General features: G+C 28.6%; 1 pseudogene; it reads right to left on the bottom strand.

Moving 5' to 3' along the window:
- Positions 1-8025: 8025 nt before the first annotated feature.
- On the bottom strand, positions 8026-10540 carry LOC124934013 (annotated as a pseudogene).
- Between the last annotated feature and the right edge of the window lie 963 nt (positions 10541-11503).

The following is an 11503-nucleotide window of genomic DNA, read 5'->3' on the forward strand; positions in this document are numbered from 1 at the left end:
TGTCGTGCCGTGTCGTGCCGCGTCGTGCCGTGTCGTGCCGCGTCGTGCCTCATGTTAATCGTGTCGTGCTCGTGCCCTGCCTAAAAGTAAAATATTTCGGCCCAGCCCAGCCTGTTGACCCATGTCGTGTCGAGTCGTGCCATACCGTGTCGTACCGTGCTGTGCTTCCCGTGCCGAGCCGTTCTGTGTCGTGCCGTGCCAACGGGCAGGACCGGACCGTATAACAACATTGTTAACCTTCTAAAAAAATAATTTTAAAAAATATGGGGTCGCACCCTTTCGAGTTACCTATGTATCTTACAAATTTGCATACCTCAAATTTGTAAAAATCAGACCCTCACGTAGTTCTAACTTACCTTAGATTAAATCTGAAATGTTCTATAATCAGTTGTCTCATTTGGTATCAGATGTGCCTTCAGTTTCTCGCATTCAACCTTGATATTGTTTATTAATCTTCGAGTCTATAGAAATGTGACCAATTTTTTGTTACCGTTTTTTTGTCTTTTTCTATAAATGTTACTGTTTTTTGTTATCGTTTGTTGTCTTTATATTTACTAATGTGCCGGGCTGTGGGTCGGGCCGTGCCGAGCTGTGGGTCGGCCGTTCCATGGGCTATTAGTGGGCCGGAGTGGGCCGAGCCTATGGGGCTAAAAAAACTCAATTTTCAACTTATATATTTGTTTTTATTCATCTCCATTTTCAATATTTTGGTGTATTATCAATTTCTATAGAATTATCAATTTATATGCTTCACTTGTCCATTCGTGTGATCTGTCTTTGGAGGATACACAGCAAAGGACTTCGATGGTAGGCTCGACCTCGTATACTATTTTAGGAAAAAGTTTTCTATTAATAGGTTATGTTAGAGAACCATGTGACTTACCTTCCTCTATAATCCAAGCCTTTTAAAATTGGCCCTATTAGAAATATGTATTTGAACGTATTAATCCAACTGATTTCGAAAATCGTCACATTAGTTTACTTCTCAAAGAAATTATGAAAACTATAAAAATATTATAATATTCATTTTTAAGGGTTCGATGCTTAATTCCATGTGAGAAATGAAAATTAGCTAGAGACATAGGTATGTGGGGAATCTGGAGACTTAAGCCCACCCTACCAAATTATATATTATATATATATAATATATATATATATAATATATATATATATATATTATATATATAAATATATATTATATATATATATATATATATATATATATATTATACCTTACATATAGGGAGTTAGATAAATGAGTTAGATGATGCTTAGTCAATCTATGTCCGTCAAACTCAAATTTTGTTTTATAATATAATATATATTATATATATACCTAGACTTTAAGACGGTCAAATAACTTTTAGACGAGAGAGAAAATTAAGATCTAGCCGAGTTAAACTAATTTTTTTTAGAACGGTTAAACTAAAATTTTATTATTATATATATACCTCATTTAATTTTTAATGGTGACAACTATATTTTAAAGGAGAAAGAAACTAAGACTTATTATTATATTATTAAAGGAGAGAGCTAAATGAATTAAAATTAAAAAAAAAAGAGTTAAATGAGTTGTTGATTCATATCTTAATTAATAATTAAGAAGTATTAATTAATTAATTATTTAGTTTTGTTAATGTTTTTTTATTATAAATTTATAATTATTTGGATGTGACTTGAGAGAGGTTGTGAGAATGTGTTTAATGGGCTCAAGTCTATCTCAATTTTTTAAAATTATTTTTCATAAAATAAGGTCAAACTACCCTCTAATTTCCTATTTTTTCAATCCAATTTAATATTACTATCTTGATCTACTTCGGTTTAGGGGTGTAAACGGTTCGGTTCGTTCGGTTTTTTTATCGAAAAATTCATCCCAAACATTGGTGTCGGTTTTTCAAAATCTTCATCTGTCGGTTGGCGGTTAAAGATCGATTCGGTTTGTCGATTTATCAATTTGATCGTTGAAAAAATAACAAATATATATAATAAACTAATATACTACCAAATGAAAAAATTAGTTTAGTTTTATAAATAATATATATATATATATATATATATATATATATATATATATATATATATATATAATAAACTAAAGAATAAAAAAACTAGTTGAGTTTTATAATAAAATTTTAATAAATAAAATGATAAAATAACTATTTAACTTAAAAAAAATATATTTTAGAATACTAATTAAATGAGTTTAAGAAGAAAAAAGACATGAAATATACAAAATAATAAATATGTGTGTGGCAAGGTTCGATCTTGAACAAAAAAAATTATTATGTTCAAGATTTACCACTAAGCTAAAAGGACATATGTTTATAACTATATCAAAAACACCTATATATACGATCGATCGGTTAAACCGTTGCTTTTTTATTATATAAACCACCAACCGAACATGCCATGTTCGGTACAAGAATATGAACCGGACAGAACTCAGTTCGGTTGATTTATAATTATTTCGGTTCGAATTTTTCGGTTTTGCTTATACCCCTACTTCTGTTACAACTTGATCTATCGTGCGATCAGATCAAGTGCAAAATATTTACTTAATTTTTATCTTTTATTTTTTAATTACAATTTTTTTGTTAATTCATATTAAGTTTACCCCAACTCCAAATTCTAGATATGTCCCTACCCTCAACGTTATATTACTCATGCCTGTTCATAAGGGGTAGTCTCTACTCGAAAATAGTTAGCCATTTTCAATGTTTGAAAGGATTGTTACACATGCGTTTTGAGTTCATAACTCTCTTGCTCTTTTAATTATTATAAATTGCGTCTAAATGAGGGGCTAACCCTATTCATTGCTTAGAGATGACTATATGTGTCTATTATGTTTAGACAATGTTGAGATTAAAGAGCCACGAACACGTCTCTAGCATTGAGAGAACATAAATGTGAAGTTAAAATTCACATGTTTCTTGATTGGAGTTCAGACTATGACTCCTTGTAGAAAATGAGTAATCGAGCATAAGAAAATTCACATATAAAATTTTGGAGTATGGTAGCCCCATTTATAACACTACAAAAGTCAAACATTTTCTCTAAAGTGTTATAATATTCTGAAAATTTGTATACATGTCAGGAATAATATTAAAAGTATGTTATGCTCGAGTTTGGAATTTTCGAAGTTGTAGAACTCTAATATGACATTACGGAAAAAATGTTTCTCCAAATGTGCCCCAAAAATTCTAAATTTTTTATGGAGGTCAAAAATAATTTTATTGACTTGCTGTAAATATTTTGTAAATTTTAAGAATGTAGAACTCAAGATATTATCTCTAAAAGATAGATCATTTTCCAAACAAGTACTAAAATTGATGAAAATAATTATTCTTGTAGAAAATAATATTTTTGATCATCCTATATTTTTAGGTTTTTTCTAAAATAATTTAGAGCTTCCAATGTGTAGACACTAATTTATACCCCAATTTATAATTTTAAATAAACCTGAGCGATTGTAATTATTTTGTAAAATCCTTTATGGGCTCACATTACAAATGATTAAAATAAATAATTAATTTAGAAAACATGGTCGTATCAACCAAATTTTAAAATAACTAAATTACGGAATATTTAAATAAAACATAAAATAATATAAATAATTAGACAAATTAAATAAACCAAACCAAATAAATAGATGAAAACAAATATTTTTTTTATTACAATATTAGTTTATTTTTTTTATAAAAATATGAAGGAATCAAACCTGACTTAAATTAAATGCTAATTATGACGTGGTGCACGTTATTATGGAGGAATCAATTTCAGTTCTACCACTTTATTTTTTTTTTTAAATACCACATTTTTATTGTAGTTTTTTCCAAACTAACCTATTTCTCTCTAAAATTCCTTAATTAACATTTTAATTATAAATTTTCTACACTAATTCATTAATTATTTTATATTATAAATTAAAATATATAAAATTAAAATTAATAATACATATATTAAATAAAATATATTACATAAATATTAAAATAATATATATATATATATATATTTACTTAATATTATAAATATAATATATATAATTAAAAATAATTATTATAAATTAAATAATTCAAATAAATATTATAATCTAAAATAAAATACATTATATACACCTTTAATATTATATATTAAAATAAAATATATTATATTATATAAATATTAAAATAACATATATTACATATATATTAAAATAACACATATATTTTATTTTTACTTAATTTTATAAATATAATACATATAATTAAAACTAAACCTATTAAATTAAATAATTAAAATAAAATATTTTAAATTAAATTTCTTGAATGTTGAAAATGAATTCTTAAATAAATTCAAAAGATTGATTGGGACCACTATTTTTAAAACGGTTAGAAGCCACGTAAAGGGAATCACCAAGAAATTTAGAAGCAACGGTTTTGTGCCTCGTCATCAATCAGAAGTGTCTAATTTGTCCCGCGAAGTTCAAAGGCAACAAGAAGGTAATTTGGAGATTGAAGGTGGACACGTTAAATGGGGGAGGATTCCTTTAACTAGGAAGAGGAGAAGGGAGATTTCTTTTGGGAGAGAGAGGGAGGAACAGAAGATAATCCGTTGCCAATGTTGCTTTGAAGCTTGGAGAGATTTCCGAAGGCTATGATCTAGGGATGTGTAAGGCTAAAGAGGATTTCTAAACGCTTGCTATGATTGTTTTGAAGCTTCAAAACCTAAGGGCAAGTCTTCACTTTTACTTTAATCCAATGTTCTAATGAAACTACACTTACTGAAAGTTGAGTTCATAATGCTTAGATTTTGTGTGTTTCATTGTTTGTATGATATGGATATGCCCTAAATGTTGTTTTCAATCCATTGGCTAATTTGAGTCCATTATATTTCTACTAAATTTGAAAAGCCAAATTTAATGTAATCTAATGATGATGAAAATCATGTTCATGGCATTTGTTTGAGATATTGTTATTCATAATCGAGGGATAAATATGTTAGAAGATATTAGTATGTTTAAGAACATTTAGTTGAGCTTTAAAACGATGTATAAGGTTTTGAGGTTTCAACGTATTCATCATATTTTTGTAACAATCAAGATGCACTGTTGATGAAATGGTAGATGGGTGATGTTAACATGCTTCTTTAATCATTTTGATTATCCTCAAATGTTAATTTCTAAGTTTGGTTGGAGGAATTTATTAAAGCTGCAATGGGTCTTGATGTTGTTGTTGCATTGTTGATGCTTATGAACTGATCATGGTATGTTTGTTCTTCTAATCCTATTAGATATTCTTTGAGGATTGGTTAAGACTTAAGAGGTATGAGTTAGGATCATTTCATTATGGTTTGTTCGCTGCTGTGTGGATAAGAACATGTAGGTCATTGTGTAAACAAAACACCAAAGAAAAATAAAATAAACGAAAAGACAATCATCTAGAGTATCAAACTCAAGCTCTGCTGCTGGACATCAGCTGCCTTAAACCGTCAATCTCTCGTGCATGAGGTTGGTTGATTTTATATTTTCGAATTACTTGCATTTGGAGACCCTTTAATATATACTAAAAATTATAAAAATTATAAAATGGATAAATAAATATTTTCCAGCAATAATATAAAAGAATAATAGCTTAAGGCCTTGTTTGAAATATATCATTTTTTCTTAACTTTGATCTATCTCATTTTTTCCAGGTTTGTGTATTTATAAAATAATATTTTCTGTTGAAAGCATAAACGCTCTTATCGTAGATGATCTGGGGTTAATATATTTGGAGAAGCGAAAGAGGTCATGAGTTCAAATCCTTTTTTGTATTTTCATTTTGTTGTGGTTCCAGATGTAAATGTGAGGATGGACAATAGTCAGTCTTTTGTAGCTATTCACTCAACCATTCAAGATTTTAGAAGCTATTTTCCTCTTTTTTTTTCTTTCTTTGAATCGATCCTAGTACGATCTTAAACCAACATACAATACTAAGACAACTTTCCAATCTTATCTCAAACACAATGAAATTATTAACATAAAACTTAAGCATTTTAAATGAGCTAAACTGTGATTTTTAAAATCAGAAATTTGAACACTTTTGTGTAGCACCGGTCATTCCTAAAACCCTTTAAAAAAATCATTACTATATTCAAAACAAGCCAGCAACAATTCAGACTAAAAACTGAAACACATATAGATAACCATCTTGTAAGGAAATTTTGAAATCATTTATTTATTTTTAGTTCATTTGAATGATCCAAAACTATGTAGAATCATCACACGCTGAACAAAGGACATTATAAAATCGAACATTGAACAAATAAACACTAAATGAAACTATTTTTTACAGTCGTTTTTTTTAAAGGAAACAAATTATGAAGCTACATTAAGAATGAAAGTGATTTGTGTGCTTACATAGTTTGCAAATTGCTTCAAAACAATTTGCAATTTATACCACGTGCAATGGAGATCTCCAACTCCAAAACTAAGAAATGCAGCAAAAGCTTCAAGAACATCAACAATGGCCGCTCATCCTTTTCTCTCTCTATTCCTTCCTTTTTCTCCCTCCCTCGATCTTTTTATCTAACTGTTTCCTCGTGGTTTCGTGATCCTCGCGTCTCCGTCCTTGTTTGTCTTTTGATACCAGCAACTAGATTTTTCCGAATGTTTTTTTACCTATGGTGTTAAGGAGCATCAGCACAGAGGAGATGGACAGGCGGAGATGAAAGGGAAAGAGGGGTCTGGGTGCTTAGCTGTTGCCTAGCCCTGCTTGTTTGAATTCTTTTGGGGTTTGGGTATCCGTGCCTAAGACTTTTTGTTTTGTTATATATATATATTTGCCAAAACCAAAAGACAAACAAAATTAATTAAAATTAAGATAAACTTCATTTAAATTCAATTTAATTTGTTTGGTTTATTAATAGTATTTAAATAAATAAAAATAAAGAAATATATATATATATATATATATATATATATATAAATATATATAAATATATATATATTTTATGGTAGATTTGACTCATGCACTGTTTTTAAAAATGCCATTTTTTGTGTGATAAAGAAATATATGTTAAAGAACCCCTTGGATTACCTTCCTCTACATCCCATAAAAAGTGGAGAGGGATGAAGAACCAAAAATAGAGTTCTCTAGCATAGGTCTTTTAATCGTGTTAGATATTGTTTGAGAATTATTAAGACTTAAGAGGTATGACTTATGATCATTTCGTTTTGGTTGGCTAGCTGCTGTTTGGATAAGAACAGGTAGGTCATTGTGAAAAATACAACACAAAAGAAAAAAAAAGGAAAAGACGATCATCTAAAGTATCAAACTCAAGGTCTGCTGTTGGACATCCGCCGCCAATGGGCCTTTTTTTCTTCATCAGTCTCAAATCCAGCCTGTATCCTTATCTCTATTCCAGAAAAAATCAAATGCATTGACAAGACTAAAACTCACAACTTTCGTTCCTTAAGCCGTCTAACCAAAGCAACTCATTCTTCAATTTGGTCGTGCATGAGGATATATCTAGTTTGGTTGACTAGGTGAACATGGTTGCTGGTTTATTTTGTATTTTCGACTTAATTGTATTTCGAAACCCTTTAATTAATTATAAAAATCCAAGAAATTATAAAATCGCTAAATAAATATTTTCCAATAATAATATAAAAGAATAATAGCTTAAGGCCGGTTTGAAATATATAAATTTTTCCTAACTTTGATCTATCTCATTTTTTTCAGGTATTATTAAGATCATGCCGTCATCTACATGTATTCATCTCGATTTTACCTATTTATTTTTTCATACCATAATTACAAGTGAATAAGAGAAGGAGAGTACTACATCCTAACAAATAAGTAAGCACATCACACAATTATTAAAGACAAAAGGGAAATGGATATAAAGGTGTACTTAGTCAAAGAAGGAGATGAACAAATATACATCCCACTTCAATTATTCTTATTTTTATAGATAGATCGACCGATCATAGATAGATGTCTTAATATAGTAATTAGGTTCATGCATGATAATATATATATTTATTCAAGGAGAAGATGAAATAACTTAGACATTCTTTCGTTGGTTGATGGGTTCCTTTTGTGCATTGAAGTAAACAGTTGCAACCGGAACCCCAAGCATATAGGTGATTAGAGAAAGCTCTATTGTTGAAGTTGGCTCTAGTTATGATATTTGGCTTCTCAATAGTTTGGTCCACATATATGGATTGTCTAAATAGTATTAGGATATAACGGTGAATTCCAACCGCTGGACAAGGCGTCATGTATGGCACTATCTCTTGCATTTTTAGTTTATTCATAGTTTAGTGGGTGTGTGCAAGAATTCATATTTTTAAATTTATGAGTTTGAATCTTAACAACGGGACCTCAATGTTTAGTTAGATAATTACATTTTAAGGTTACATAATACGAAATTAACGGACCTTGACCCGAATTGGTACCTCCGGGAATGTTGGACACATTGCTGAAAGGATAAAAAGAAACATTAGTATACATGAAATTGTTGAACTCTTTTTACTATATAAATTCAACCTTGTCTAATAAAAAACACTTTGCTGAATCATTGAGATTGGATCCTCTGTTGTGGACCCCTGTTCTCCTCACATGGAAGGGACAAAACAATCATTTAAAAAAAATTAATATTTTGCCCTCACTCCGGAGGGAAGAAGTATCCTCAAAACAGGCATCCCCAAGTGGTTTTGTATACCCAAAAGAGTCTATCACAATATTATATGGGTTTGTAAGGCTTAATATATTATCACCTACTTCTTTTGTTGCTCCTTTAATGTTGAATGTATTTTGATTGTAGCTTTTTTGTTGCTCCTTTAATGTTGAATGCATTTTGATTGTAGAAAGATGTAGTTAGCATGTTCTTATTAAAACAAATCTTAATAGAATACTTGTTAAATAAAATGTTCAAGACATAGAGCTTGTTTGATCTTTGATTATTTGAGAGTTTTTTTATTTTATTTTGTATAACAAATCTTGTTTGATTAAAAATGTAAATTATTTGAGTTTAAATCGTTTAGTTGCTAAAATATTATATTATTTTTATACTTAAAATTAATAAAAAAATAAAATAAAATATGAATATTTTATTATTTGTAATTGATCAAATAAGTGATTTAATATTTAGAATGATATGATAGGTAGAGAATTTCTAAAAAAAATAGGTAAATTAATTCTCAAGAAATCATAAGTCAAAATTATATCAAACCAGCTCCAAGTATAGACAAGATTTGTGTTAGTAACAACTTAACAAGTCATATTTGTGATAATACAAAATTTTTAAACATTTAAAATATATATTTCTAATTTATTTTAAATTATCATGGATTAAATTTTATCTTATCATCAAAACAATAAGCTTACTATACATGCATGATTAATTAGATTTGTAAATTTAACTTTACAAAATAGGTTTAAAATGTTTTGAGCCCTCATTTTTTAGTATATTGTAAAAATATATATATGAAAGAGAAATAGGGCTAGCCAAGACTTGGCGCATCTGGATTTGTCATTATCTGATCATGCATGCCAAAAAGTAGAATTAAAATAATATAAAAAAATGACATGTGGGTTTGCATTGTTCATTAGTTATCACTTATTGACAATTAGATGATTAATGAATGCATGTCTAAGTGGTCCATTTCAGTGCATGCCATAACATTATATTCAAGTAGAGTAATATATAATATATTGAGCATTGTTATTTAACTTTATAAGAGAAAGTTGGATTGATTTATTTTACAAATTTAATAGTTACATCATTACATTCATTTTTTTATATTATTTTCATAGATCAAATCACCTAATTTATTAAATTAAATAGTATTTATTTTTAATTTTTAATTATTTATTATTTTATATTATTACCCTTTATGTCATTTTACAAAATAGAATTTTGTAACTTGCAATTAGTTTTATTGCTGTAAACTTAAAACTCTAAAAGTGGGTATTACCTACTTAAAAAATAAATAAAAAACTTGTAAGGTATAAAATTTCAGGTCAAAAGCCAACAAACGTGCAAGTAAAAGTTGAAATCGAAAACTAACAGAAAAACCCAAAATCTCGCTTAACCTAAAATTCAAATGATTGCGGTAACCTCTAAAACAAAGTCGACAACTTTATTTGTTACTCAGATCGATGGTTAGACTTTTAATGTTTAATTTAGTAACGGAAAATTGTTTAATTGATTCGTGTGCCTAATCTATACAAAATCATTTTTCTAAAAAAAAAAAAAAAGTAGACTTTCTAGTAAATATAATTTTGATGTTTGGAATAAAAAGAATTCCACATGCACTAACTCAAATACCCCCCAAAAAAAGATTAATCAAATAAAAGGTAGATAGAGAAATCATTACCAATGTGTAAAGCTCATTAGGCAATCCAGAAATGGTGACAGTTGGGGGATTGAAAGCCATGGAAGGCTTGATGCTGCAGTCATTAGTAACATGCTTGGTTCCATAGTAGACATTCATGGCGGTTGTGGGCACAAATAGATCCACCACATCCCCAATTATTCTACACATGATCAGAGGATCTATCGAAGTAGCAGCCATCTGAGAGGGGAGGTGTAAGAGATGGACAGTATGTGAGTGGGTTAAAATATGGGAAAGAACAATGTAAGAGAGAGTTGGCCAATATTACATAACATGCATGAGCGACAACTCAGTGAATATGACACAACCCCGTGTACTCAATTGTATAATATGTCATAAATTAACAAAGGTAAAATGTGAAAGGTAAAATGTTAAAGTAACAAATATCATATGGAGATAAGTACTTTAATTTTTTGTCCATAAATAGTCATAAACTACTAAAAAAAATAACTCACAGAAATATATGATATAGCAAATATCAGGTAAAGAAAAAAATGCTCATATAGAAAATGTTAAAATAACAAATATATGATGGAAAGTATAGTAATTTTTAAAGATAAATTAACCAAAAAATAGTTTAGACAAAAAAATATTACAGTAACAAATATCGAATAAAGAAAAATACTCTAATTTTCTCAATCATAGATAACATAAATTGTCATAAATTAATCAAAAAAACAGTTCAGACGAAAAATGTTACATCAACAAATAACGGATAAAGAAAAATACTCTAGTTTTCTCAATCATATAGATAACATAATTTGTCATAAATTAACCAAAAAACAGTTCAGAGAGAAAAAATTAAGGTAACAAATATCGGATAAAGAAAAGTACTCTAGTTTTCTCCATCGTAGATAACATAATTTGTCATAAATTAACCGGAAAAACAGTTTAAAGAGAAAATGTTAAAGTAACAAATATCGGATAAAGACAAGTACTCTAATTTTCTCTGTACATAGATTCAGTTAGACAGTTTTCCTTATACAGATAAGACACATCGCCATCAACAGACATAAATTACTCAGAAAACAACTCAGAGAAAATGTTAAAATGACAGATGTTAGATAAAGTTAACTATTCTAATTTTATCCGCATATAAATAACATAATTTGTCATAAACTAACTAGATAAACAGTTCAGAGA

Source organism: Impatiens glandulifera, chromosome 1 (genome assembly GCF_907164915.1).
Source record: "Impatiens glandulifera chromosome 1, dImpGla2.1, whole genome shotgun sequence".
Taxonomy (NCBI): Eukaryota; Viridiplantae; Streptophyta; class Magnoliopsida; order Ericales; family Balsaminaceae; genus Impatiens; species Impatiens glandulifera.